This window comes from Poecilia mexicana, unplaced genomic scaffold (assembly GCF_051168715.1).
Source record: "Poecilia mexicana isolate PSO_F unplaced genomic scaffold, ASM5116871v1 scaffold_20, whole genome shotgun sequence".
In the NCBI taxonomy this organism is placed as follows: Eukaryota; Metazoa; Chordata; class Actinopteri; order Cyprinodontiformes; family Poeciliidae; genus Poecilia; species Poecilia mexicana.
The window spans coordinates 170048-194988 of NW_028263389.1; positions in this window are offsets into that span (position 1 = coordinate 170048).

Genomic DNA, 24941 nt, shown 5'->3' on the forward strand with positions numbered 1-24941 from the left:
ATTTAACATTTGTTTGAATAAAAATGTTATTTTCCCATTTTCCAATTCCCCTTATTCATTTAGTATTTCCTTATTTTCTTATTTATCACATTCTATTTCCCCACAAAACTTAGAAAAAAATAAATGCAAATGAGGTGAGGCACGTCATCAGGCTACACCTTCCCCAATTGATTGGTTAGCGTCACCTGTACTTTGCTTCAAGAAAGATGGCGACCTACTACCGGGTTATCAATAAGCTGAAGCTCATTAACTTCATTAGAAAATAGTATTATTCCTGACTTTATTTTTGGTGTTGCTGCTGTTAAGAAAATAAATTTAAGATAAGCTAGTTTTAAAACTTAACATGTCTTGATTCAAATGGCCTAAATTGTGGTTTTAAAATCAGTAACGTATTCTGGCCTATTGACCTTTATGTTACCTGTAGTTACAGCAGATGGTTTGCTAGGATCGTTTGAACTGCCTTTTGTCTGTGTGGGAAAACAATACAGGAGAAGTTGTAGCTTTTTACACTCATCTGTGAAAGGCCGTAAACACGGCAGGGGTTTCTGGTTTGGTTTCTGGTTTGAGAGAGGGTCAGAGATAGCTTCTGGTTGGATGAGCAAAGATACGCCTTATTTGAATAAATTTAAGATAATGTGGCTGTGATGGTCCAACCAGTCAAGGACAAGGACAAAGGCATATATAAAAAAATATCTTCCATTTATTGTTTTCAAAAAACATCTTAACAAAAGGTTTCAACAACAAATCTAAAAAAATAGAACAAAATGGGCCCAAAAGAAATCAACTAAGGCAAACATAACTCAAGATAACAAACCAAAAACTGACCTCACACAATGAACACACAGGGGAATTTATACAAACAGGCTAGCCTACACAAACGAGGAGGGGTAGGGAAAGAGACAAAGACAAATAATGTATAAACATAAATGACTAATTTAAACTAAAACATTTTGACTTAAACACCACTATAAAAACCAAATAACCTAACACCAAAAAGGTTTTAGCAATTATTCCATTAGTGGAGAGAGGCAGATTTTTTCCACATCAAGTCCCCTGCTTCCAGCAGCCTGATGGACTGTTCCACTTCCTGGTGTTCCTTTCAGCCAACCCCCTTCTGTCAGCCAGTCCTTAAACTAAGCAAACAAAATAGTTAATGATCTTAAAAAAACATAAGGCGTTTACTAAATGTGTGCACCCAAATTAGTAAACAACCCAATGCAATAACCACCACCAAAGAAAACCCACCAAAAAAAAGTGAAAATCTAAATATATTATATGAAAACATTTAAATAAATACTAACACTGAGGAAAAGGTGGAGGAACCTCCACAGTGGCACTCAGTGGGTTTTGACCATACAATTAATTTAGTTTGTTGCCAACAACGCCACCTGGGGCTATCACCCAGGAATTAACAAAAGGACACAGGTCCGGTTTTGCAATTAGCAGGAGACGGGTTTCAAGTCAATAATAATTTATTACAAAATAAAAATACCTGCATCTAAACAAAAAGAAAATTCACAAGATAAATCCAACTAGGCTTACGGGTGGGTACGACCAGGTCCTGGATGGTAGGCTCCAAAACAAAGAAATCAAAACAAACACCCGTGAAGTCACTCACTCCTTGCAATTCCCTCCACCTATTGGTATTAATCACTGCACAGTCACACCAAAAAGGGATGCCGCATCCAGGCCCGTCGCGCACCACCGGTGGTCTAGAAACTAAAAGAAAAGAAAGACAAATTGTTAAAATACAGGCAATAAAAGAGATTAAAATGTGTGTAAACACCATAAAAGTCCTTGTGCTTGACAGGCACGGCAAAATGAGCGATCCAATCCGAAATGGAGCGCGATCAGCCGCTCCTTGTTCTGGTCTCGGGGGCGGGAGGGGGAGGGTGTCCCACACGCCGATCTCTCTTGACCGCTAAATAAGCGGTGACTCAGTCCCGGCAAAGCAGCAGCGTTAAGTGTGTGGCGATCAGATAAGACTCCAATCAGGCCAAGCTCTCCTCACTCGCACAAAAATGGGAACGCTTACAAATGTCGGCACTTGACAGGAACCACTCCACCCACGATCAAACGTGGAGGTAAATACGCCCATACATTTCTGCTGTACTCGGCACACAGACAACTCCACACGGAAGCGCGCCGCGCCAGCAGCAAGAACAAGTGCCAGTCTGCAGCTCACCTCGGCTTTTCTACTAAGCGCCCTCTGGCGCTATTGGCCCACTTGTAATCACCCTACCAGCAGGTGCAGCCTCCACCCTCTTCCTGCCACAATAAGAATACGCCTTTTACTATAAAACTTTCCACATGGAGTAATGTTGAGAAAAATGATTATTTTTAGTGTTTAATACAGTTTAATCTTTTTGAACAAATTTTTAAACTTTGAACAGGTTTCTGTTAGTGATTTAAAATTAAACTATGGCTGGGTAAGTATTCAAAAGTACCAAGGAAAATGGGATAATCTGCAGAGCTTCTCCCTGGACCTCTGTGGTCGTAACACATAGGACAGGAGGCCATGGATTAACATATGCAGGAAGGTAGAGGCCAGTATCATTTAAATTACCTTGGGAAACAGGAACTTACCGAGTTCACGGGAGATCAGAATCCTTCTGTGAACATCTGGGTTGTGTGAAGATTTTGAACCACTAACATTTAATTTACAATATATTTTTCTTAGTTATAGATAGCATTCTCTGATGGAAATTGTATTATTTAGTTTTAGAATTAATTTAGACGATGATGAATGGATTTGAAAATTATATTATTTCTGACTGTTAGAATTAAATGAAAATGTTTTGTTTAGTATTAGAAAATTACTCAGGATTTATGCTAAATGGGGTTTTGGAAAATGATTGTGTTAACTTGTATACTTAGGATTGAATATTATGTTTTATAGGTTAGAAAAAGGAATCGTATCTCATTCTGTTCTGTTGATTTTATTTGTTATTTTTGGTTTAAGGCAGGACTCAATCTTTTGGGGTGCTGAGTGCAGAGGAGCAAAACTGGGTTTGTTAACATAAACTTTCCTTAAACTAATTACAGAATTTAAGTCTGTTCCTGAGAATCTATGTAAGGAAAAGAGCGGGAGAGACACCAGTTTTCACACATATCTGTGAAATACTTTTCTCTGCATATCCCGTATCCAGATGGTTTTAAAACTGCAGGAGTTCAGGATGAGGCTCTCCTCCTCGTTTGTGAAACAAAAGAGCAAATGGCCTTTGTTCACAGCAGTAAATTAGGGGAAGTTCTAAGTTTTTCTGAGTGTCCAAGGTAGCTTCCAGTTGGTCAAGCGGAGGTACGCCTTAATTGAATATATTAAAAAGGAAAGACACACCTACATTATAAAAGTTTGTGCCCAGGAGTAATAATTCAGATAGCTGCCACTATTTTGCTTTTTTTGCACCAGCTCTCTCCAAAGACGCGTCTTTGCCTTTTCTTTTCTATCTTTTTTGTCTCAGGTAATGAATGTATGTTTCTGTTGTTCTGCAGTTTTGTTGTTAATTCATAAGTTGTTTCTTATTGGATTAAATTCTGTAATTCTGTGACGTCAACACGCATTGTTGTTTTCCTTGTGGCTACACGCGGCCCGCCGAGAGGACCTGGGATCCAGAGGAAGAGTGAGAGCCAGACTTTTTTCCAAAGTTAACTTATAGAATATTCTTCCTTAACAGTAACAAATCAGATTTGCTCTCGCAACTCTCCAAAGATGTCTTTGCACGTCTTTGCTTTTCTTCTTCTTTCCATTTATGTCAGGTAAATGAATGTATGTCTCCATTGTTCTGCAGTTTCTGGTTTAAGTTTATGCATTGTCTTATATTGGATTAAACTCTGTAATTCTGTGACGTCAACACACATTGCTGTTGTTTTTCTTGTGGCTACATGTGGCCCGCCGAGAGGACATGGGATCCAGAGGAAGAGAGAGAGCCAGACTTTTCTCAAAGTTAACCAATTTAGATAATTTCTTCCTTAGCACCGCTCAGACAGAACGTGTTTCAGCTGGCGGCTCTCATGGACTCAGAGCTTCACCGTTGGGGGTTTTATAGTTTGGACGAAGCGGCCGATGAAGTTGGCTTACGATTGAAGGTTCGGGACGCCTTCGTAGCTACCAGCTGTGATCCAACTATAAGGAGCAGACTTTACTGTACATCGTAAGTGAACTGCAATATCCAGAGGCAGCTCTATGGAGCATCGAGCTGAGAGAATGAGAGTGCCAAGCCTTGGAGATCTGCATCGGAGGCCATCTTTCAGACATGGTGGACCGCTGCTGCCCGTCCAGGATCTTCCGGTTGCCCAGACGCTGCACGGTAAGCTAACGCTGATGTTCGTTGTCCAACTACAGTCATATTTAATCAATAGGTGCTCAATTACGATGGCGGAAGGTTTTGAGTTGATCTCGGCAGTAGGTGACAAACTGAATGCCGGCAGGATGTTGAGACCAGCACGTCCTCTGATCCAATACATCTTAAGAATAAAATCAACAAAACGTGTTCAAATTAATGGCCCAACAAAATTAATAATCTCAGTAATTATTGTTTAAACAAGGTGTTGCGCCTTTCTGTGCATTTCGGTACCATTACAAAAGTAAAAAGGGACTCAAAGACCCTGATGAGCAGAGCAGAAATTTAAATTGGCTAATCAGCCACAGCTGTGTTCATGAGAGGAGATGCTTGTTAACAGAGAAATAAATATGAAGCCTGAAAACCTAAAATCTTAACGGACTGAATCCGTTGTGTTTTTAGCTAATCTCTGCTGGGTTTGTGGGGCGCAGGCGGTTGCCACGGCAACAGGTTGATTAAACGACAGTAAAAAGGTAGGAGAGGTTTAGAGTCATTGCTGTTATTTTACTTTTGTAAACAGACAACCTGAATACAGGTAATCTGACCTTTAGTGAAGGTTCAGAATGAAGAATGGATAAAAGTTGAACTTGTGCCTCTCGGTTCATTCCTGAAGTGTGCCAAGTGTGGGCCACATGCATACATGTATATGCATATAAAGTAAATATGACTATTAATTTAAGTAGTTCTTTGTGGTTGTATAACTTGCTCACCTTAGTTTCCTTCTTTGGTCAACATGTGCCTCAACATTTGGTTACTGTTCTTTAGAAGTGGGCAGAGGGCCCACAATTTGTACTCCAGGAATAACAGCAGCACTTCAAACATGTTTTTACTCAAAGTAAAAAGTAGCTGAATATGTTTCAAACATGTTGCACCTCAGAAAGAGCAGAAGCACACTCATCAGACACACCCCACACCAGCCTCCTCCTCAGGTTCAGAATGTTGCACCTCCATCTTTCTTCGAGAAATGCTTCTTTACCAAAAGAAGCATTTGGTAAAAAGTGTATCAGTACTGACTAACTGATCAAGTTATCAATTATTTAATATCTAAAAAAATTACACAATTAGAGGGCCCAAAATATAAAGTTCAGTGGAAATTTTAGTATTTCAAAGACAAAATGAAAATTTTGTTTAAATAATAGTGATGCTTCATAATAAAATGACTTGAATAAAAGTAAAAAGTTAAGTAAAAGTATTCCTAAAAGTTACTCAATTATATTTGAGTAAATGTAATTAGTCACTCCTAAACTCTGCCCTTCTGAGGGAACAGGAAAAGGAACTGTTAAGGAAATAAATTAATCTTATTTTGATATTAAACACTGTTTCAAATAACAAACCAATCAGGAATAACAACCAGAACATTATGTTTATTCAAAGGTGAAGGAACAGAATGACTGTGGAGATTCTGTATGAGAGAGTGACCACGGCTGACACGGCGAACAGTGAGGAGAACCATCTGCACTGTGAGCAGCACCAGAACTCCTGATGGGTCCCCTTCAGGAAGAACCAGAGAGATGGGCGACCTCCACAGAGAAGAGTTCACCCAAACATCAGAGGAAAAATGAATGCTGGTGCTCAAACAGAGCAGCCTCTTTTCTTAAACCCAACACACACAGGGTGTTGTGGCCCTGATTAAAAACCTGCTAACTTCAATGTAACTGAAACACAGAACATTCAGAAATGTGATGAACTTCAGACACAGAGTGAAAATAACACAATGAGAAGAAAACATTTGCCTATATCACTCTGTTATACAGGACATTAACATTTTACATTTTAAAGTGTTTGTTCCAGAGCAACTGATACAAATGATAGCATTAGCTCGTCCATTAATCAGATATTTATTGAGGCCAGGTGTGACAGAAAGAAACACCTGAAACATGCAGGGCAGACCGACCCGAGGACTGACTGGTTAAACTATTTCACTGACACTTCAGATTGCAGATTTCCAATTGAAGGCGTCCGTAAGTGAACACAATCATTATTTAATAAACCAAGCTGTGTAAAATAACTGTTATGGTTACTAATAATAACTCAATATGTCATGTTTGTTCATTTCTAGTACATACAAGGTACTCCACTAACTGTTTAGCTTCATGTTGAAGAATCTTCAGTGTAATGAAACCAAAAAATAAAACTGGTCCAAAACTTTCAATCTGTATTTTATTTTTGTAGCTTTGTTGTATTAAGATTACTTTGTTTGTTTTAAGCCACAAACAAACAATCAATTTTATTGTCTCTGGGATGTGAAAACATGAGATTTGATTACATTAGAACTACACAGATTAGAAGGAACACAGATTTCATAATAAACATTTTGTTTATTCAAAACTAAAATACAGATGGTTCTTGCATATCAATGCTATAAGAACAGCCACATTTTTTAAAATGAATGTGTCACCAGTGAATGTGGCCGGGTGTTCCTGCTCCAGAAAGGTGAAGGTCTCTGGTCATCCTGAAGCTGTGAGATCACTGGAAACACTGAGACCAGAGGCCTGCAGGATGGTCTGCTGTGACAGCTTAGCATCTGAAAACATACATGATGGAAACATTAATGAATGTGCTGCGCCAACAAGCTGTACTTTTGACCACCTGAGTGAAGTTGGCCCCCCCACCTTCTTCAAATCAGACAAAATTGGTGTCAAACGTTTGTGCTACGTTTGTGCAGCAAAATTTTTTGTTTGTGCCGCCATCATTTTAAAGATATAAAGAAATGTTTCCAGAGGTCATCCAAGGTCAACCAATCCCCCCACATTCTTCAAATCAGACAAAATGGGTCTGATTTTGTCTGACCCATTGATTTCAAACACTATTTGAAATCAAATAGTGTTTGATTTCACTATTATGAAATCAAACAAAATTGGGGTCAAACGTTTGTGCTCCGTTTGTGCTGGTTTGTGCAGAAAAATTTTCGTTTGTGCCGCTATTATTTTAAAGATATAAAGAAAGTTGGATTTCATAAAAGTTCGGGGGCTGGTTGACCTTTTGACCTTTACATTTTCATTAATATCTTCAAAACCAAAGCAGCACAAACGAAAATTTTTGCTGCACAAACCGCACAAACGTAGCTGAGTTGATTCACACCCATTTTGTCTGATTTGAAGAATGTGGGGGGTTGGTTGACCTTGGATGACCTCTAGAAACATTTCTTTATATCTTTAAAATGATAGCGGCACAAACAAAAATTTTTGCTGCACAAGCCAGCACAAACGTAGCACAAACATTTGACACCAATTTTATCTGACTTGACGATGGTGGGGGGGGCCAACTTCACTCAGGTCTTTTGACCTGGTGGCGATCACCTATGTCAGTCAGTTATGGTAGATCTGAACTGTGGTTTGATGAACTCAATATGAGAAACTTCAGACTGACAGGAGTTAGGTTATAGCCACATCTTGTGAAGATGGTATATTTTTCCTCCAACAGGATCCAGAGAAATCGCAACAAACCAGAAGTGGGACGAGAATTTATTTCAATGTCATTTGTGAATGTCAGCTACGGAAGCGCATTGCTATCACGCCGTAAAAAATTTTTTTCAATCGCTATCTCATTATAACGAGATAGGTATCTCGTTTTAACGAGTTACGTATCTCGTTTTAACGAGTTACGTATCTCGTTAAAACGAGATAATTTTAGGTTCAGGAAGTGGCGGTATTATGCTAGGCTAGTACAGTGACTAATATGAATTGGTCAGGTTTCCCTTCATGTTTGGTCTACAACATGTAGAGATACGGATGCTGCTTTGCACTGTGGTTAAAACCATTAACAGCATGCCTACTCTGACAAGATCCTAAACAGAACGGGACTGCACAGAAGGAGACGTTAGTCCGGACCTCTAGCTGTGGCGGCGTTCCTGACTGGATCGAAGCTGAAGTTGGCTTTCGATTGTAGCTTCTTATTCGGGAAATGGCTAAAGGGAGATTATAACGGAGGCTCAGATGTATTTGATGAACATTTTCTGGTCAGATTTTTTATTAGAACAGTACACTTTCTGAACAATGGCAACGGCTGTTCGTAACCAAGCAACCGAAATCAACAGAAGGCTCGATAGTGGCAAAAGACAAAACTAGATCCTGTTAAACATTCTTCAAAATAAAAGACTTCCTTTCTCCAAAATAAATCATAAATCAGCAAAAGCTGAATGGCCTCCTTTAAGCGTCATAGAAACAATCATCTAATGATCCTGATTCATAAATCTCTACTCGGCTTGGCTCCAGCATACTTAAACTTTCTTTTACATAGATCTGTTAATTCCCATTCTTTACTTTTTAACAATATTTTTTCTTTTGCATGTTCCACGATTATTCATCTCTGATGCTATGTTGCATCACTATAAATCGGAATCTGAAAAGTTGTTGCTATCCCAGCTGATGGATCCCTGTGAACCACACAAAAAGGCAGGTGCTCTAGGACAAAAAAGTGAAAGAAAACAGAAGGTTAAAATAATAACAAACATTGTAAATGTGATAGGAGTTCATTTCTAATGCATTCCAGATGCAAAAATATTTTTAAATCTCTCATTACTGAGGTTTCAATTCAGATAAAGATTTCACAAATTACAAACTAGGTTTGAAATATTCTGCCATTAGCGCAGATTAGAATAATCTACTCCAGATTTGAAGTGTCGATGTATGTTCGTTTTTAAAGCAGAATAAATGATTTCTTAACATTTATATGTAAAATATAATTTCCATGATTAGTTACTTATTTACAGTCATATGCCAAGTCATATGTTAAGTATAATTTACATGATTATTATTATTCACCGAATTTAACTTGACTGTAAACAATTCCAAAAGGTGACGAGAAAAATAATTAAAGTCAAAGCTTTATGTATGATTTATTTTGGAGAGAGGAAGTCTTTTATTTTGAAGAATGCTTAACAGGATCTAGTTTTGTCTTTTGCCATTACCTAGCCTTCTGTTGATTTCGGTTGCTTGGTTACGAACAGCTGTTGCCGTTGTTCAGCAAGTGTACTGTTAAAACAAATCTGGACAGAAAATGTCCAGCAAATACATCTGAGCCTCCGTTATAATCTCTATTTAGCCATTTCCCGAATCAGAAGCTACAATCGAAAGCCAACTTCAGCTTCGATCCAGTCAGGAACGCCGCCACAGCTAGAGGACCGGACTGACGTCTCCTTCTGTGCAGTCCCGTTCTGTTTAGGATCTTGTCAGAGTAGGCATGCTGTTAATGGTTTTAACCACAGTGCAAAGCAGCATCCGTATCTCTACATGTTGTAGACCAAACATGAAGGGAAACCTGACCAATTCATGTTAGCCACTGTACTAGCCTAGCATAATACCGCCACTTCCTGGACCTAAAATTATCTCGTTAAAACGAGATACGTAACTCGTTAAAACGAGTTACGTAACTCGTTAAAACAACATACTATCACGTTTTAACGAGATAGCGATCGAAAAAAAATTTTTCCTGCGTGATAGCAATGCGCTTCCGTAGTCAGCTTCTCATTTTCAACAGTGGAGCTTTAAAAGTTGAAAGGTTATTTTGGAGAGTTTTAATGCATCGAAAAGCCTCTCAGACTCAAAGCAAGATGCCAGAGCGCACAAAACTTAAAATAAAAATAATTAATTTCACATATTTATCGTGGTATAAGCGATTTGTTTGTTACTTAATGAAATAGTCACAGACGAACGAGGTAGTTAGTCCAAGTTTGTCGTTTATTGAACGTTCATAAACTACAGTGGCTGTGATGCATCCCAGCAAAGGTAAACAAATGTAAAATAACAGCAATGATTCTAAACCTCTCCTACCTTTTTACTGTCGTTTAATCTACCTGTTGCCGTGGCAACCACATGCGCCCCACAAACCCAGCAGAGATTAGCTAAAAACACAACGGATTCAGTCCGTTAAGATTTTAGGTTTTCAGGCTTCATATTTATTTCTCGGTTAACAAGCCTCTCCTCTCATGAACACAGCTGTGGCTGATTAGCCAATTTAAATTTCTGCTCTGCTCATCAGGGTCATTGAGTCCCTTTTTACTTTTGTAATGGTACCGAAATGCACAGAAAGGCGCAACACCTTGTTTAAACAATAATTACTGAGATTATTAATTTTGTTGGGCCATTAATTTGAACACGTTTTGTTGATTTTATCCTTAAGATGTATTGGATCAGAGGACGTGCTGGTCTCAACATCCTGGCGGCATTCAGTTTGTCACCTACTACCGAAATCAACTCAAAACCTTCCGCCATCGTAATTGAGCACCTATTGATTAAATATGACTGTAGTTGGACAACAAACATCAGTGTTAGTGTAACCCAGGTTAAAATAGCCTCTTCATAAAAATAATAGTAAATTAGATAAATAGGACATAAATAAATAGGAGAATAAATAGGGAATTAAATGAAATAGCCTTTTCATAAAAATAATAGTAAATTAGATAAATAGGAAATAAATAAATAAGAAAATAAATAGGGAATTAATCGATCTTAAAATTGTTATTCTCTTATTCTGAAGGGTCACATTTATGTGTAACCCACGTGACTAGCTTCAGCCAGTCGGGTTGCTACATTCTCTGACGTGAGAGAAAGCAAGAAGAGAGCGTAAAGCAAGCAGAGAGCGCAGAAGCAAACGGGATTGTGCTGAAAAGAAAAGACAGATAAGAGAAATTGACCACTCGTAGCTGATTTGCTGTCTAAGACGAGTTTGTTCTTTTTATTTCTGGAGAAGGAGCTTTTCCCATATTTTTTCTCTCACCCTGACTGCGTTTGGGATCATTTTTTTTGTGTTGTGGAACTGGACTTGGTGAGTTGAAAGTGTATTTTGTTTCTTTTTTTTAAGATAATGTATTTGTTAAACATTTATTTAATTTAAATGGAAAGCTGAAGCGGAGGCTGATCAGCGGAGGCGTTGGCTGTTGCTCTTGGTGCTAACAGCAAGCCAACTGAAAGTCAACAGGAGTAACAGCTGATCCGCTGAAGCTAACAGCTGCTCTTGTCAACAGAAATTCAACGGCTTATCAGCAGAGGAGCTAACTGTTGCTAACTGTCGCTCTTTGTTGGCAACAGGTTTTTTTTTTTTTGTTGTTTTGTTTTGTTTTCGTTCGGCTGGGATTTGGACTAAGGAGTCTCGGATCATCGCTGAATTGGATCTTCGCTGAATTGGATCTTCCTAAAGAGTCTCGGATCATCACTGAATTGGATCTTCCTAAAGAGTCTCGGATCATCACTGAATTGGATCTTTCTAAGGAGAACGAGATGGCGAGCCAACCCGGGAGCTTAATGACCATCAAGTAGGAGCTACGCCTTCTGCTGGACATTGCCAACCTCGCGACTTGGTATGACCTGCCTATGTTGTCGTGCGTATTAGCAATGGGTCACTGAAACAGAATTAACTGTTGAATCATCGGAAGAAACAAGACATCAATCTGAAGCACAGTTGATCTGTCCTTTCTGAATTGTTCTGCTGTGTTGTTGTTTTGCTGTTATTGTTTTTTTTTTTTTACTCCTTAAGGGAAACACCAAATAATTAAAAATAGATTAAACAGATTAAAACAAACTGTAAATCAAAATAGATGAATAGTATTAACTAGAACTTAAATAGAACTAAATAGTATTAACTAGAACCTAAATAGAACTATAACCTAAGTAAAAACAAATAGTATCCTTAATTTAGATTTATAAAATACTCTGAAAGAAACTGGAAACTATTTTTTTTTCTTTTTTTTGAATTTGTGTCATTGTGTGTTAATTGTGTAATATTGTTGTTGTTTATTCTTTTATTGTTCTTTAAACAAATAATAAGCCGGCTGTTTTAACTTAATTTTCTTTGGTCTGTGGTCATTAATTCAAACTACACTTCTCACTACTCCAGTAGCCGAACCTAGCTCTGGTCTTATTACAAATTTATTAACTGTAAACACATAGCGAGTGTTACAGAAAGTGGCGAGCCAGCCAGAAGTAGGAAATAGAAGCATAACATTTATTTCTGACCCTGATCAAAAAACAATAATAATAAAAAAAAGCCAAGTTCAGCAAAAATAGAAAATATGGAAATAGTCAACAGAGAAAACGTCAAGGTCCCGAACTCTGTCATTGTCAGCGGTATTGCCGATACGGAGGCTGATGAGGATGTGTTAGATTTCCTGAACAGGTATGGGAAGATAAGGAGAATCCTAAAAGTAGATGACTTGCAGTCCTCTTACCACCAAAATGCCATTGTGGAGTATGAGTGGAACTGCCTTGACAGCACTTGAACCCTTACTCCCTTAAGTGTTTGAGAGCTCAACCAAAGTCTCTTATCAAATCAGAGCCCTGTCCAGCGAGTACGTGTCTGACGTCACAGACAGAGCCACCCACCGTTTTTTCTGTGAGCTGCAAGAAATTGCTAAATTAGGTGGAAAATCCTTTGAAGCTGTCCTGCATGAGCATCTGTCCAAATGCTCTCAATCAGTCACAGGCAGCTCTGAAACACCTGAAACTGAGAGTTTTACTCTCAAAACACAAAGTGAGTTAATGAACCCAGTTGCCAGACCAACCCAAGAAAATTTCCAACTTTTTCAAAGTAAAAATGCAGAGCAGTCTAAAACTACTCTAAGCAGCTCTCACTCTGACTCAGTTAATCAACCTCGACTCAATCTAGCCTCCAACTTATCACAGAACCTTGTCACTCATCCTGAGGTGCAAAAAGTAATTGTAGAGCATATAGTGCGAAGTGAAGCCCCAGTCTCACAGGTGAGTGCTTCTTTTCGTCTGAGGCAGTTTTCAGGCAAATTACCTTGTCCTAGTCACGAGGCTGATTTTGATACATGGCGCAACAGTGTTGAGCTCATACTTAAGGATCCAGATGTATCTGTCTTGCAATGCTCAAGAAAGATTTTAGACAGTCTGATGCCACCTGCATCCGATGTAGTAAAACTCTTGGGCCCTACAGCATTACCATCAGCTTATCTTGAACTGTTAAATTCAGCTTTTGGCACAGTAGGAGATGGTGATGAGCTTTTTGCCAAATTTCTCAACACCCTCCAAGACCCTGGTGAAAAAGCATCACATTACCTTCATCGCTTGCAGACAGTCCTCTCTAAAGGCGGAGCAGTCCCCACTGAAGCAGACCGACACCTTCTGCGTCAGTTCTGCCGTGGATGTTGGGACAATGCTTTACTAGCAGAGCTCCAGCTTGAAAGAAAAAGAAATGACCCCCCTTCATTCACTGAGCTGCTGTTGCAGTTGAGAATTGAAGAAGACAAACAGTGCAAAAGAGAGTAGAATGAAAAAACACTTTGCGGCTACTAGACCAAAAGTAGCCTCCCACACTATTACTGCAACTTCTGACTTTTTTGAACCCACAGTGAAAGACAATCTCACTGAGATGCAAACCCAGATAACCCAGATGCAGTCAGCTGACAAGATTGAAACCCCAAAAGGTAGTTCAACCTGTGGTTCCCCAAAGTGATCTGATCGCAGAACTAAAAGCACAAATTACTGAGCTGCAGAGTCATTTGGCTAAACTAAAACCACTAAATTCCATTAAGAAAAATGCTAGTGCACCTAAAGCTAAGACACAAACTAAACCTAGAGCACCTGAACAAAACGCGACAGTCCAAACTGTAAAGAGTAGACCGAAGCCTTGGTATTGCTTTCGATGTGGCGAAGATGGCCATATTGTTTCAGCTTGCTCCAGTGAATCAAATCCGTCCCTTGTAGCTGATAAGAGGAAGCAGTTAAAAGCAAAGCAGTTACTTTGGGACGAACAGAACAAACAAACAGTCTTTAAACTAGATGAGGCTCTCATTGCGGGACAAATGGGTGCTGTTAGCGAAACCAGTCCCACTAAACATTCAAGAAAAAACAGAAAACGGTTCCATCACAACAAATCAGCCAAAGTGAAGTTACCCAAAGGCCTAGTTGGAGCCAAGTACACTGCTGAGGTGCTAATTAATGGGCAGGCTTGTAATTGCCTTCTTGACACCGGGTCACAAGTGACAACCGTATCACAGTCGTTTTATGATAGTTATCTCTCACATTTAGAGATCCATTCCATACACGACCTTCTTGAAGTTGAAGCCGCAAATGGTCAGAATATTCCATATTCAGGCTATATTTGCATTGATATCACATTTCCAAAAAACAGTTTTGGACATGAATTTATTGTGTCTTCTCTTGCGTTGGTTGTTCCCAACACGCGCTCCAGTGTCCAATCTTCTCTCTTGATTGGTACTAATACCCTTGATCTTCTCTTTGAAAGTTTTTCTCTCACTAACACAGATTCCAGTACCCTTCCTTATAATTACAGAGTGGTGCTGAACGTGTTACAAAAGAGACACAGGCAGAAAGAGACCAGCAATCTTGGTCTTGTCAGACTGTCAGGAAATGAGCCTGAAATCATTCCTGCAGGCCAAAGTAAAGTCTTGGAGGGGTCAGTTCATGTGAATGTTGACACTCCAGATAAGTGGATTGTAGTTGAGCCCCCCAATACATCTTCCTTACCAGGTGGTGTTTTGGTCACTAACTATTTACTCACCCTTCCTGAGAACCGATCGCATAAGCTTCCTGTGGTCCTGCGAAATGAAAGTAAACATGACATAGCTATTCCTAGAAACAGCGCCATTGCTGAAATTCATGCTATGCAGGAGATTTTGTCCCATTCTCATATCTCTGATGAGTCAAACCAAACTTCTAGTCCACAGCCTGCTGAGCTTAATTTCAACTTTGCAGATTCCCCAGCCCCTGCTGAATGGAAAGAGCGAATTATGCAGAAGTTGAATGCTATGCCAGAGGTTTTTGCGCAGCATGATACTGATTTTGGATGTACTAATAAAGTAAAGCACCAGATCAAACTGAGCGATCAGACCTCTTTTAAACACAGGCCTCGCCCAATACGACCACAAGACGTCGATGCTGTACGTCGTCATTTGCAAGAACTGTTAGAGGCAGGGGTAATCCGTGAATCCGAGTCAGCTTTTTCCTCACCCATCGTGGTAGTAAGGAAGAAAAATGGAGATGTACGACTTTGCGTCGATTATCAAAAGCTAAACCAGAACACAATCAAAGATGCTTATGCACTTCCTAATCTGGAAGAAACTTTTTCAGCCCTTAGTGGGTCGAAATGGTTTTCGGTCCTGGACCTCAAAAGTGGTTATTACCAGGTGGAAGTTGAGGAGGCAGATAGGCACAAGACAGCTTTTGTGTGCCCACTGGGATTTTTCGAGTTGAACCGTATGCCACAGGGCGTAACTAACGCTCCCAGCATGTTTCAACGGCTGATGGAGAGGTGTATGGGCGACATAAACTTTAAGGAAGTCTTGGTCTTTTTGGATGACCTTATAGTTTTTTCAGAAACCCTTGAACAACATGAAACACGTCTTCTCAATGTGCTCAATCGTCTCCAAGAATATGGTCTAAAACTATCACTTGAGAAGTGTAAGTTTTTCCAGACATCTGTGAGGTATTTGGGGCACATAGTCTCTCAGCGAGGTGTTGAAACAGACCCTGAAAAGGTTGCTGCTTTAACAACTTGGCCAAGCCCTACAAACCTAAAAGAACTCCTTTCCTTCCTAGGTTTTGCAGGGTATTACAGACGGTTTATTAAAGATTTCTCTAAAATCGTTAAACCCCTTATTAACTTAACTGCAGGATATCCTCCTCTGCGGAAGAAAAGTAGCTTTCGGCTAAACCGTGACCAGTATTTTCAGCCAAAATCTCCTTTTGGGGAGAGATGGACAGAGAGCTGTCAACGAGCATTTGAAACAATAATACACAAACTAACTACTGCTCCAGTGTTGGGCTTTGCCGATCCCAAGTTGCAGTATGTGTTACATACAGATGCCAGTACAACTGGACTAGGGGCAGCTCTGTATCAGGAGCAAGAGGGAGAGATGCGTGTTATTGCATACGCGAGCAGAGGCTTATCGAGAAGCGAAAGCCGGTACCCTGCTCACAAACTTGAGTTTCTTGCCCTCAAGTGGGCGGTAACAGAAAAGTTTTGTGACTACTTGTATGGCAGTCCTTTCACAGTGATAACTGACAGCAATCCTCTAACTTATATTTTAACCACCGCTAAGTTAGATGCAACAAGTTATCGCTGGTTATCTGCTTTATCGTCATTTGAGTTTCAGCTTCGGTATAGAGCTGGAAAACAGAATACGGATGCAGACGGTTTGTCTCGCCGTCCACATCCTGAACCAGTAAATGATCTCGTCTCCCTCAAGGAACAGGAGCGAATCCGCCAATTTGTACAACATCACTTACCTGGCACAGATCCTTTCACTCATATTCCTTCTCATGCTGTAAATGCAATCTGTGAAAAACATCTAGTATTTCAGTCTTTTGATGCAGATCTTTATGATCTTACCTGTCCCCTTGTAACATCTCTGTCTATGACTGCTAACGCGGTCCCTGACAGTTTTGATCAGTGCAGCATTTTTCCTGTCATCCCGAGCATGTCAGAAGAAGAATTGAGTCAAAGTCAAAGAAGCGATCCTGCTATCAATGAAATCATACATCAGCTGGAAACAGGTGAAACACCATCTCCTGTGGTGCGAAAAGAAATTCCACAACTTTCCATCTTTCTGCGTGAGCTGAACAAACTTGAGCTGCAGAATGGGATTTTGTACAGAAAAAGGCAAGTAGGTGAAGAAATTCAGTATCAACTTATTCTCCCTGAAAGCCTCAGATCTATGGTGTTGAAAAGCCTCCATGATGACATGGGTCATCTTGGCTTTGACCGAACCCTTGATTTGATCCAAACCAGATTTTTCTGGCCAAAAATGGCCTCAGATATTGATCAAAAAATCAAAACCTGTAGCCGGTGTGTTTGCAGAAAGACCCTGCCAGAGAAGGCAGCGCCTCTAGTAAACATTCAAGTAACCAGACCTCTTGAGTTACTGTGCATTGACTTTTTGACAATCGAACCAGATCGCAGCAATACTAAAGATGTCCTTGTTATCACTGATTTCTTTACAAAGTATGCTGTAGCAATTCCTACACCGAATCAAAAGGCTCGTACTGTAGCCAAAGCCCTGTGGGAAAACTTTATCATCCACTATGGCTTTCCAGAAAAATTGCACAGCGATCAAGGTGCAGACTTTGAATCAAAAACTATTAAAGAGCTATGTAACCTAGCCGGAATACAGAAAGTCAGAACATCACCCTACCACCCCAGGGGAAATCCAGTAGAGAGGTTTAATAGAACCTTATTAAACATGCTAGGTACACTCAGCGATGAGAACAAAAAACATTGGCGTGACTTTGTGAAGCCCCTTGTACATGCGTACAACTGTACCAAACATGAAAGTACTGGGTTTACACCATACGAGTTAATGTTTGGTAGGCAGCCTAGATTACCCATAGACCTTGCTTTTAATGTTACTTTGAGTCATCGCCAGCAACAGTCCCACTCGCAGTATGTCCAAGCTCTCAAATCTCACCTTCGAGAGAGTTACCAACTGGCTAGTAAAAATGCTGCTAAAGTGGCTGAACGGAACAAAATCAGATATGACCGACATGTAACCGAATCTGTCTTGAATGTTGGTGATCGTGTGTTGGTAAGGAATGTTAGGATTAGGGGTAAACACAAGTTATCAGACAGGTGGGAATCCGTTGTCCATGTAGTTGTAAATCAAAAAGACAACTTACCTGTATATACAGTTAAACCTGAGAACCAGGATGGTCCGATCAGAACTCTCCACAGAGACCTTTTGTTACCTTGCGGGTTCTTGCCAGCTGTCCCTGAAAATCCTGCTGTGGTCTGGGAGAAACCCAGCCGCCCAAAAACACGCCAATACCACACTACTGATCATGATGAACCTGAAATTTCATCATGTCATACCTCGCGACTTGGTATGACCTGCCTATGTTGTCGTGCGTATTAGCAATGGGTCACTGAAACAGAATTAATTGTTGAATCATCGGAAGAAACAAGACATCAATCTGAAGCACAGTTGATCTGTCCTTTCTGAATTGTTCTGCTGTGTTGTTGTTTTGCTGTTATTGTTTTTTTTTTTTACTCCTTAAGGGAAACACCAAATAATTAAAAATAGATTAAACAGATTAAAACAAACTGTAAATCAAAATAGATGAATAGTATTAACTAGAACTTAAATAGAACTAAATAGTATTAACTAGAACCTAAATAGAACTATAACCTAAGTAAAAACAAATAGTATCCTTAATTTAGATTTATAAAATACTCTGAAAGAAACTGGAAACTATTTTTTTTTCTTTTTTTTGAATTTGTGTCATTGTGTGTTAATTGTTGTTGTTTATTCTTTTATTGTTCTTTAAACAAATAATAAGCCGGCTGTTTTAACTTAATTTTCTTTGGACTGTGGTCATTAATTCAAACTACACTTCTCACTACTCCAGTAGCCGAACCTAGCTCTGGTCTTATTACAAATTTATTAACTGTAAACACATAGCGAGTGTTACATTAGCTTACCGTGCAGCGTCTGGGCAACCGGAAGATCCTGGACGGACAGCAGCGGTCCACCATGTCTGAAAGATGGCCTCCGATGCAGATCGCCAAGGCTTGGCACTCTCATTCTCTCAGCTCAATGCTCCATAGAGCTGCCTCTGGATATTGCAGTTCACTTACGATGTACAGTAAAGTCTGCTCCTTATAGTTGGATCACAGCTTGTAGCTACAAAGGCGTCCTGAACCTTCAATCGTAAGCCAACTTCATCGGCCGCTTCGTCCAAACTATAAAACCCCCGAAGGTGAAGCTCTGAGTCCATGAGAGCCACCAGCTGAAACACGTTCTGTCTGAGCGGAAACACCAACAATAAAGTCAGGAGTAATAACACTATTTTCTAATGAATTAATGAGCTTCAGCTTATTGATAACCCGTTAGTAGGCCGCCATCTTTCTTGAAGCAAAGTACAGGTGACGCTAACCAACCAATTGGGGAAGGTGTAGCCTGATGACGTGCCTCTCCTCATTTGCATTTATTTTTTTCCAAGTTTCCAAGAAATAGAATGTGATAAGACAATAAGGAAATACTAAATGAATAAGGGGAATTGGAAAATGGCAAAATAAAAATTTTTTCAAACAAATGTTAAATGAAAAATAGATAAAAGAAAAATGGGTAAATAAAAAAGGGATATATGAGAAAATGATTAATGAAACTGGGAAATAGAAAATCGGGTTAATGGAAAAAGGAAATTGAAAAATGGTTCAATTAGAAAATAGATTAATGAAAAATGGGTAAACAGATAAAGGGATAAATGAAAAATGGACAAATGAAAAATAGATAAGAGAAATTGAGAAATAGATAATCTGAAAAATAAATAAATGAAAAAATTGGCTTAATGAAAAAGGGAAATTGAAAAGTGGTTAAATGAAAAATAGATTAATGAAAAATGGGTAAATGGATAAAGGGATAAATGAAAAATAGATAAATGAACAAGAGAAATTGGGAAATTGATATGAAAAATAAATAAATGAAAAATTGGTTTAATGAAAAAGCTAAATTATTTATTTAACCAATTTTTTATTTATTTCACTCATTTTCTTCATTTTTTATTTATTTCACCCATTTATTTATTTATTTATTTATTTATTTAATTTTGGCTGAAGTGGCTCTCCATATGCAATGAGCAGAGCACATCCAAACGTCCAAAACTCTGGTCAGAAGTTAAGAAAGCAAAACAATGTCTCAAAAAAGGACTTTTCCTTCAGGGAGGGAAAAAAGAAAGAGCAACAATAGAAAAAAAAGCCAAGATAAAGGTTTGTTTTAATGTGCCTTGTTAATGTAATGTAAACGATTTGTAAAGCTGCCAATAGAAAATTAGCTTGATAGCAACCTCCAACGGTCCAGTTTAACAGCCAAACATTTATGCCAGGATCTTTGTGTTTGTGTGAAACTGAGTTTAAACTTTAAATGAGGTGATCCTCATGGTTGGCTCTGTATATTTCTGAGGTATTTTTGGCTTCAAAACACCGTGTTTGATGACAATAATTAAAACTTCTCAATGTTTGACATTGTCTAGCAAAATGTTTTTACATCAGGCTACATGGTTGCTACATCGATGAGCTACTTTATGCTGTAGTTGGTGATATGTTTGCTGCTGAGTATAATCATTTTGTGGTTAAAACAAACATTATTTTTACATCAACTTCTAAGTTATGTGAAACTTATGTTGAAGTCATTTGAAGGCTCAGAATCAGTCCAGTACCAATCCACATTCTCAGGGGAGAAAGACTCAACTGGTGTAAATTAAATTTTTTGCTATTGGAGTAAAGCTTAAGAAAAAATTATTTAATCAAAGAATGTCATGAATATGTGTATATGTATTTCATCTTAAGTCAGGCTGCACCGATTGCAGTTTCCTGGCCGATCTCTGGTTACCGATCTGTAAAAAGCCTGATCTGCCAATTTTGATTTTAGCTGATATAATTTTGTGTCTGAAATGTCGCTAAATATAGCAAGAAAGTCACTGAGTTGGCAACAGTGGGGTGAATATTGAGGTGAATACTGTTAACTGCAAACGTTCAGGCCTGACTCGTTGGGCTGATCTGCCCGTCAAACCTCTCACTGTAGAGCAGAAGAGGACAGAGGCTAATTTCTAAACCTTTGGTGACGAAGATACGATTAGGGGCTTAGATGGGCTTACATGTAAGCACAGGCATAGGAAGCGGCACACCAATATTGGAGAGAGCCACATTCGTCCCCCCCAATAATCACTGCAGTTGCGAAGAATTTTAAAATCTTTCACTCGCGTGCTTTTATTTTGAAGGCACACAACAGCGCATTCAGCAGAGCGCTTGCTCCCTCCTACCCATCCCCCCTCTTGAACAGCTCACAGTAAAGGCAACAGCAGACGGAGTAGGTGAAACTCCGTTTGAATGAGGTAAACAATCTGTCAGGAATTTTGCCATCTTGTTGTCAGTTTACTTTAATATATAGAACTAAATCTTTTTGGTTAAGCCGTTTTAATTCTGGAATAGTCACATGTCCAAAATTTTTCTGCTAACTTTGTTTAAAAGTTAGCTAGTCTAGTCACAATGATTTAGAATGAGACTGAAACAGCAGCAAAATGAGCCTTGTGAGCAACACCTGATCATACTCGATCACTTAACATGTATTAAAAATTATATTATATTATATTATATTATTTAGATATTTAGAAGTACAGCAGCGCTAGAATGATGTTGAAGAAAGGTGAAGAAGCTCTGGTGAGGTCTTCATTTAGTTTATTGAAATATGTATTAACTGTTTTTAATTTTTAAATAAACTAAACTATTTTATTATGAGAGGAGCAGGTCAGGGAAGGCATAGGAGAGCCAGGTGGAGTTTCAGAGTGTGAAGATATAAAAATTATATTAATTACAATAAAACCAGAAAGGAGAACAGATAAAGACTGATGTTAGGTTGATTTCTTTCAATGTTAAATTATTTTTTCATTATTTCCACACTATAAGGGTAATGGTTAGGAGACAATAAGAAAAGTGCTTGAGGAGAGGTTTAAAAATAAATTAGTGAAAATTTTTGCTACACAGTAAATAGAGTTGAGTTGTATAATGATGTATACATCTGAAAATTAAATTGCTTAAATTCTCATTCTGTATGATAAAAACATACTTTTTATATTTAGTTCACATTCTGACACTGTACATTACTGTAGTGTCTGTTGTAAATACATGAATCCATGCAGGAACATCAGGCTGCAGGGAGTCAGAGGGAGGCAGAGACAGAAACACATATTTTAGTTAAATATTTGTGGCTGAAAATGACAGGGAAAAAAACATTTAGGCTTTTTGCCTCAGTGTTTTTTATGGCTCATGTTTGGTAAATTTCTGAATGCAGGGCTGGAAAGTGAGACTGAGTTAAAAGTGAGGAGCTAAGGTGTCTGTTAGACATGAAAAGTATCATTTTTATTTATTTTGTAAATCAAACTGTTGCACTGATGTAGAGAGTTGTTCAAGAAGAACAAAACTTGTTTTTTGGATTTTATTTTTGTTACTCAAACTGCTGTATTGAGTTTAAAACAGGCAAGTCCTATTTTATGAACTGTTTCCTACTTTAGTTTTAGAAAGAGGTAGAAGCAGTTCAATTGCAAGTCAATTTATATCAATGCATTTTGACCAATAATCAAATGTCTTTTGACCATCCATCCATCCAGCAGCAGCTTCAGAAGGGAGGCCCAAACTTCCCTCTCCCCAGTCACTTCTTCCAGCTCCTCCGGGGGAATCCCAAGGCGTTCCCAGGCCAGCCGAGAGACATAGTCCCTCCAGCGTGTCCTGGGTCTTCCCCGAGGCCTCCTCCCAGTGGGACGTGCCTGGAACACCTCACCAGGGAGGCATCCATGAGGCATCCTGACCAGATGCCCGAGCCACCTCAACTGGCTCCTCTCGAAGTGGAGGAGCAGTGGCTCTACTCTGAGTCCCTCCTGGATGACCGAGCTTCTCACCCTATCTCTAAGGGAGAGCCCAGACACCCTGCGGAGGAAATCCATTTTGGCCGTTTGTATCTGCGATCTCGTTCTTTCAGTCATGACCCAAAGCTCATGACCATAGATGAGGGTGGGAACGTAGATCGACCTGTAAATTGAGAGCTTCGCTTTTTGACTCAGCTCTCTCTTCACCACGACGGACCGGTACAGCGCCCGCTTCACGGCAGACGCTGCACCAATCCGCCTGTCGATCTCCCGCTCCCTTCTTCCCTCATTCGTGAACAAGGTCCCCAGATACTTAAACCCCTCCACTTGAGGCAGGACGACCCCCCTACCCTTTTCTGGCTCAAGACCATGGCCTCAGATTTGGAGGCACTGAGTCTCATCCCGACCGCTTGGCACTCGGCCGCGAACTGCTCCAGCGAGAGCTGCAGATCACGTTCCGATGAAGCCAACAGGACCACATCATCCGCAAAAAGCAGAGATGCGATCCTAAGGCCACCAAAACGGATCCCCTCAACACCTCGGCTGCACCTAGAAATTCTGTCCATGAAAGTAATGAACAGAATCGGTGACAAAGGGCAGCCTTGGCGGAGTCCAACTCTCACTGGAAACAAGCCCGACTTACTGCTGGCAATGCAGACCAGACTGTGACACCGGTCATACAGGGACCTGACAGCCCGTATCCGGTACCCCATACTCCCGGAGAGCCCCCCATAAGTTCCCCCTAGGGACACGGTCGAACGCCTTCTCCAAGACCACAAAACACATGTAGACTGGTTGGGCAAACTCCCATGCACCCTCCAGGACCCTGCTGAGGGTGTAGAGCTGGTCCAGTGTTCCACGACCAGGACGAAAACCACACTGCTCTTCCTGAATCCGAGGTTCGACTATCCGATGGACCCTCCTCTCCAGGACCCCTGAATAGACCTTACCAGGGAGGCTTAAGAGTGTGACCCCTCTGTAATTGGAGCACACCCTTCTGTCCCCCTTTTTGAACAGGGGGACCACCACCCCAGTCTGCCAATCCAGGGGAACTGCCCCCGATATCCATGTGATATTGCAGTCACGTGAGCCAACACAATCCTACTACATCCAGAGCCTTAAGGAACTCTGGGCAGATCTCATCCACCCACGGGGCTCTGCCACCAAGGAGCTTTTTGACCACCTCGGCGACCTCATCCCCAGAGATTGGAGAGCCCAACCCAGAGTCCCCAGGCTCAGCTTCCTCAACAGAAGGCATGTTGGTGGGATTGGATTGAGGAGGTCTTCGAAGTATTCCGCCCACCGGCCCACAACGTCCCGAGTTGAGGTCCGCAGCACACCACCCCCACTATAAACAGTGTTGGGGCTGCACTGCTTCCCCCTCCTGAGACGCCGGATTGTGGACCAGAATCACCTCGAAACCGTACGGAAGTCTTTCTCCGTGGCCTCTCCAAACTCCTCCAACGCCCGAGTTTTTGCCTCAGCGAGCAACCGAGCCGCATGCTGCTTCACCCGCCGGTACCCATCAGCTGTTTCTGGAGTCCCACAGGCCAAAAAGGCCCGATAGGACTCCTTCTTCAGCTTGACAGCATCCCTCACCGAAGGCGTCCACCAACGGGCTCGAGGGTTGCCGCCACGACAGGCACCAACAACCTTGCGGCCACAGCTCTGATAAGCCACCTCGGCAATGGAGGTATGGAACATGGTCCATTCAGACTCAATGTCCCCTACCTCCCCCGGAACGTGTTCAAAGTTCTGCCGGAGATGAGAGTTAAACTCCGTCTCACAGGGGACTCCGCCAGACGTTCCCAGTAGACCCTCACTATACGTTTGGGCCTGCCAGGTCTGACCGGCTTCCTCCCCCACCACCGGAGCCAACTCACCAACAGGTAGTGATCAGTGGACAGCTCCGCACCTCTCTTCACCCGAGTGTCCAAGACATACGGCCGCAGATCCGATGAAACGACGACAAAGTCGATCATCGAACTGCGGCCTAGGGTGTCCTGGTGCCAAGTGAACATGGTGTTCACTTGGCACCAAATTGATGGACAATCTGTGACGAGCACAGAAGTCCAATAACAGAACACCACTCGAGTTCAGATTGGGGGGGCCGTTCCTCCCAACCACGCCCCTCCAGGTCTAACCGTCATTGCCCACATGAGCGTTGAAGTCCCCCAGCAGAACAAGGGAGTCCCCAGGAGGGGCACTCTCCAGTACCCCCTCTAAGGACTCCAAGAAGGGTGGGTAATCTGAACTGTTGTTCGGCGCG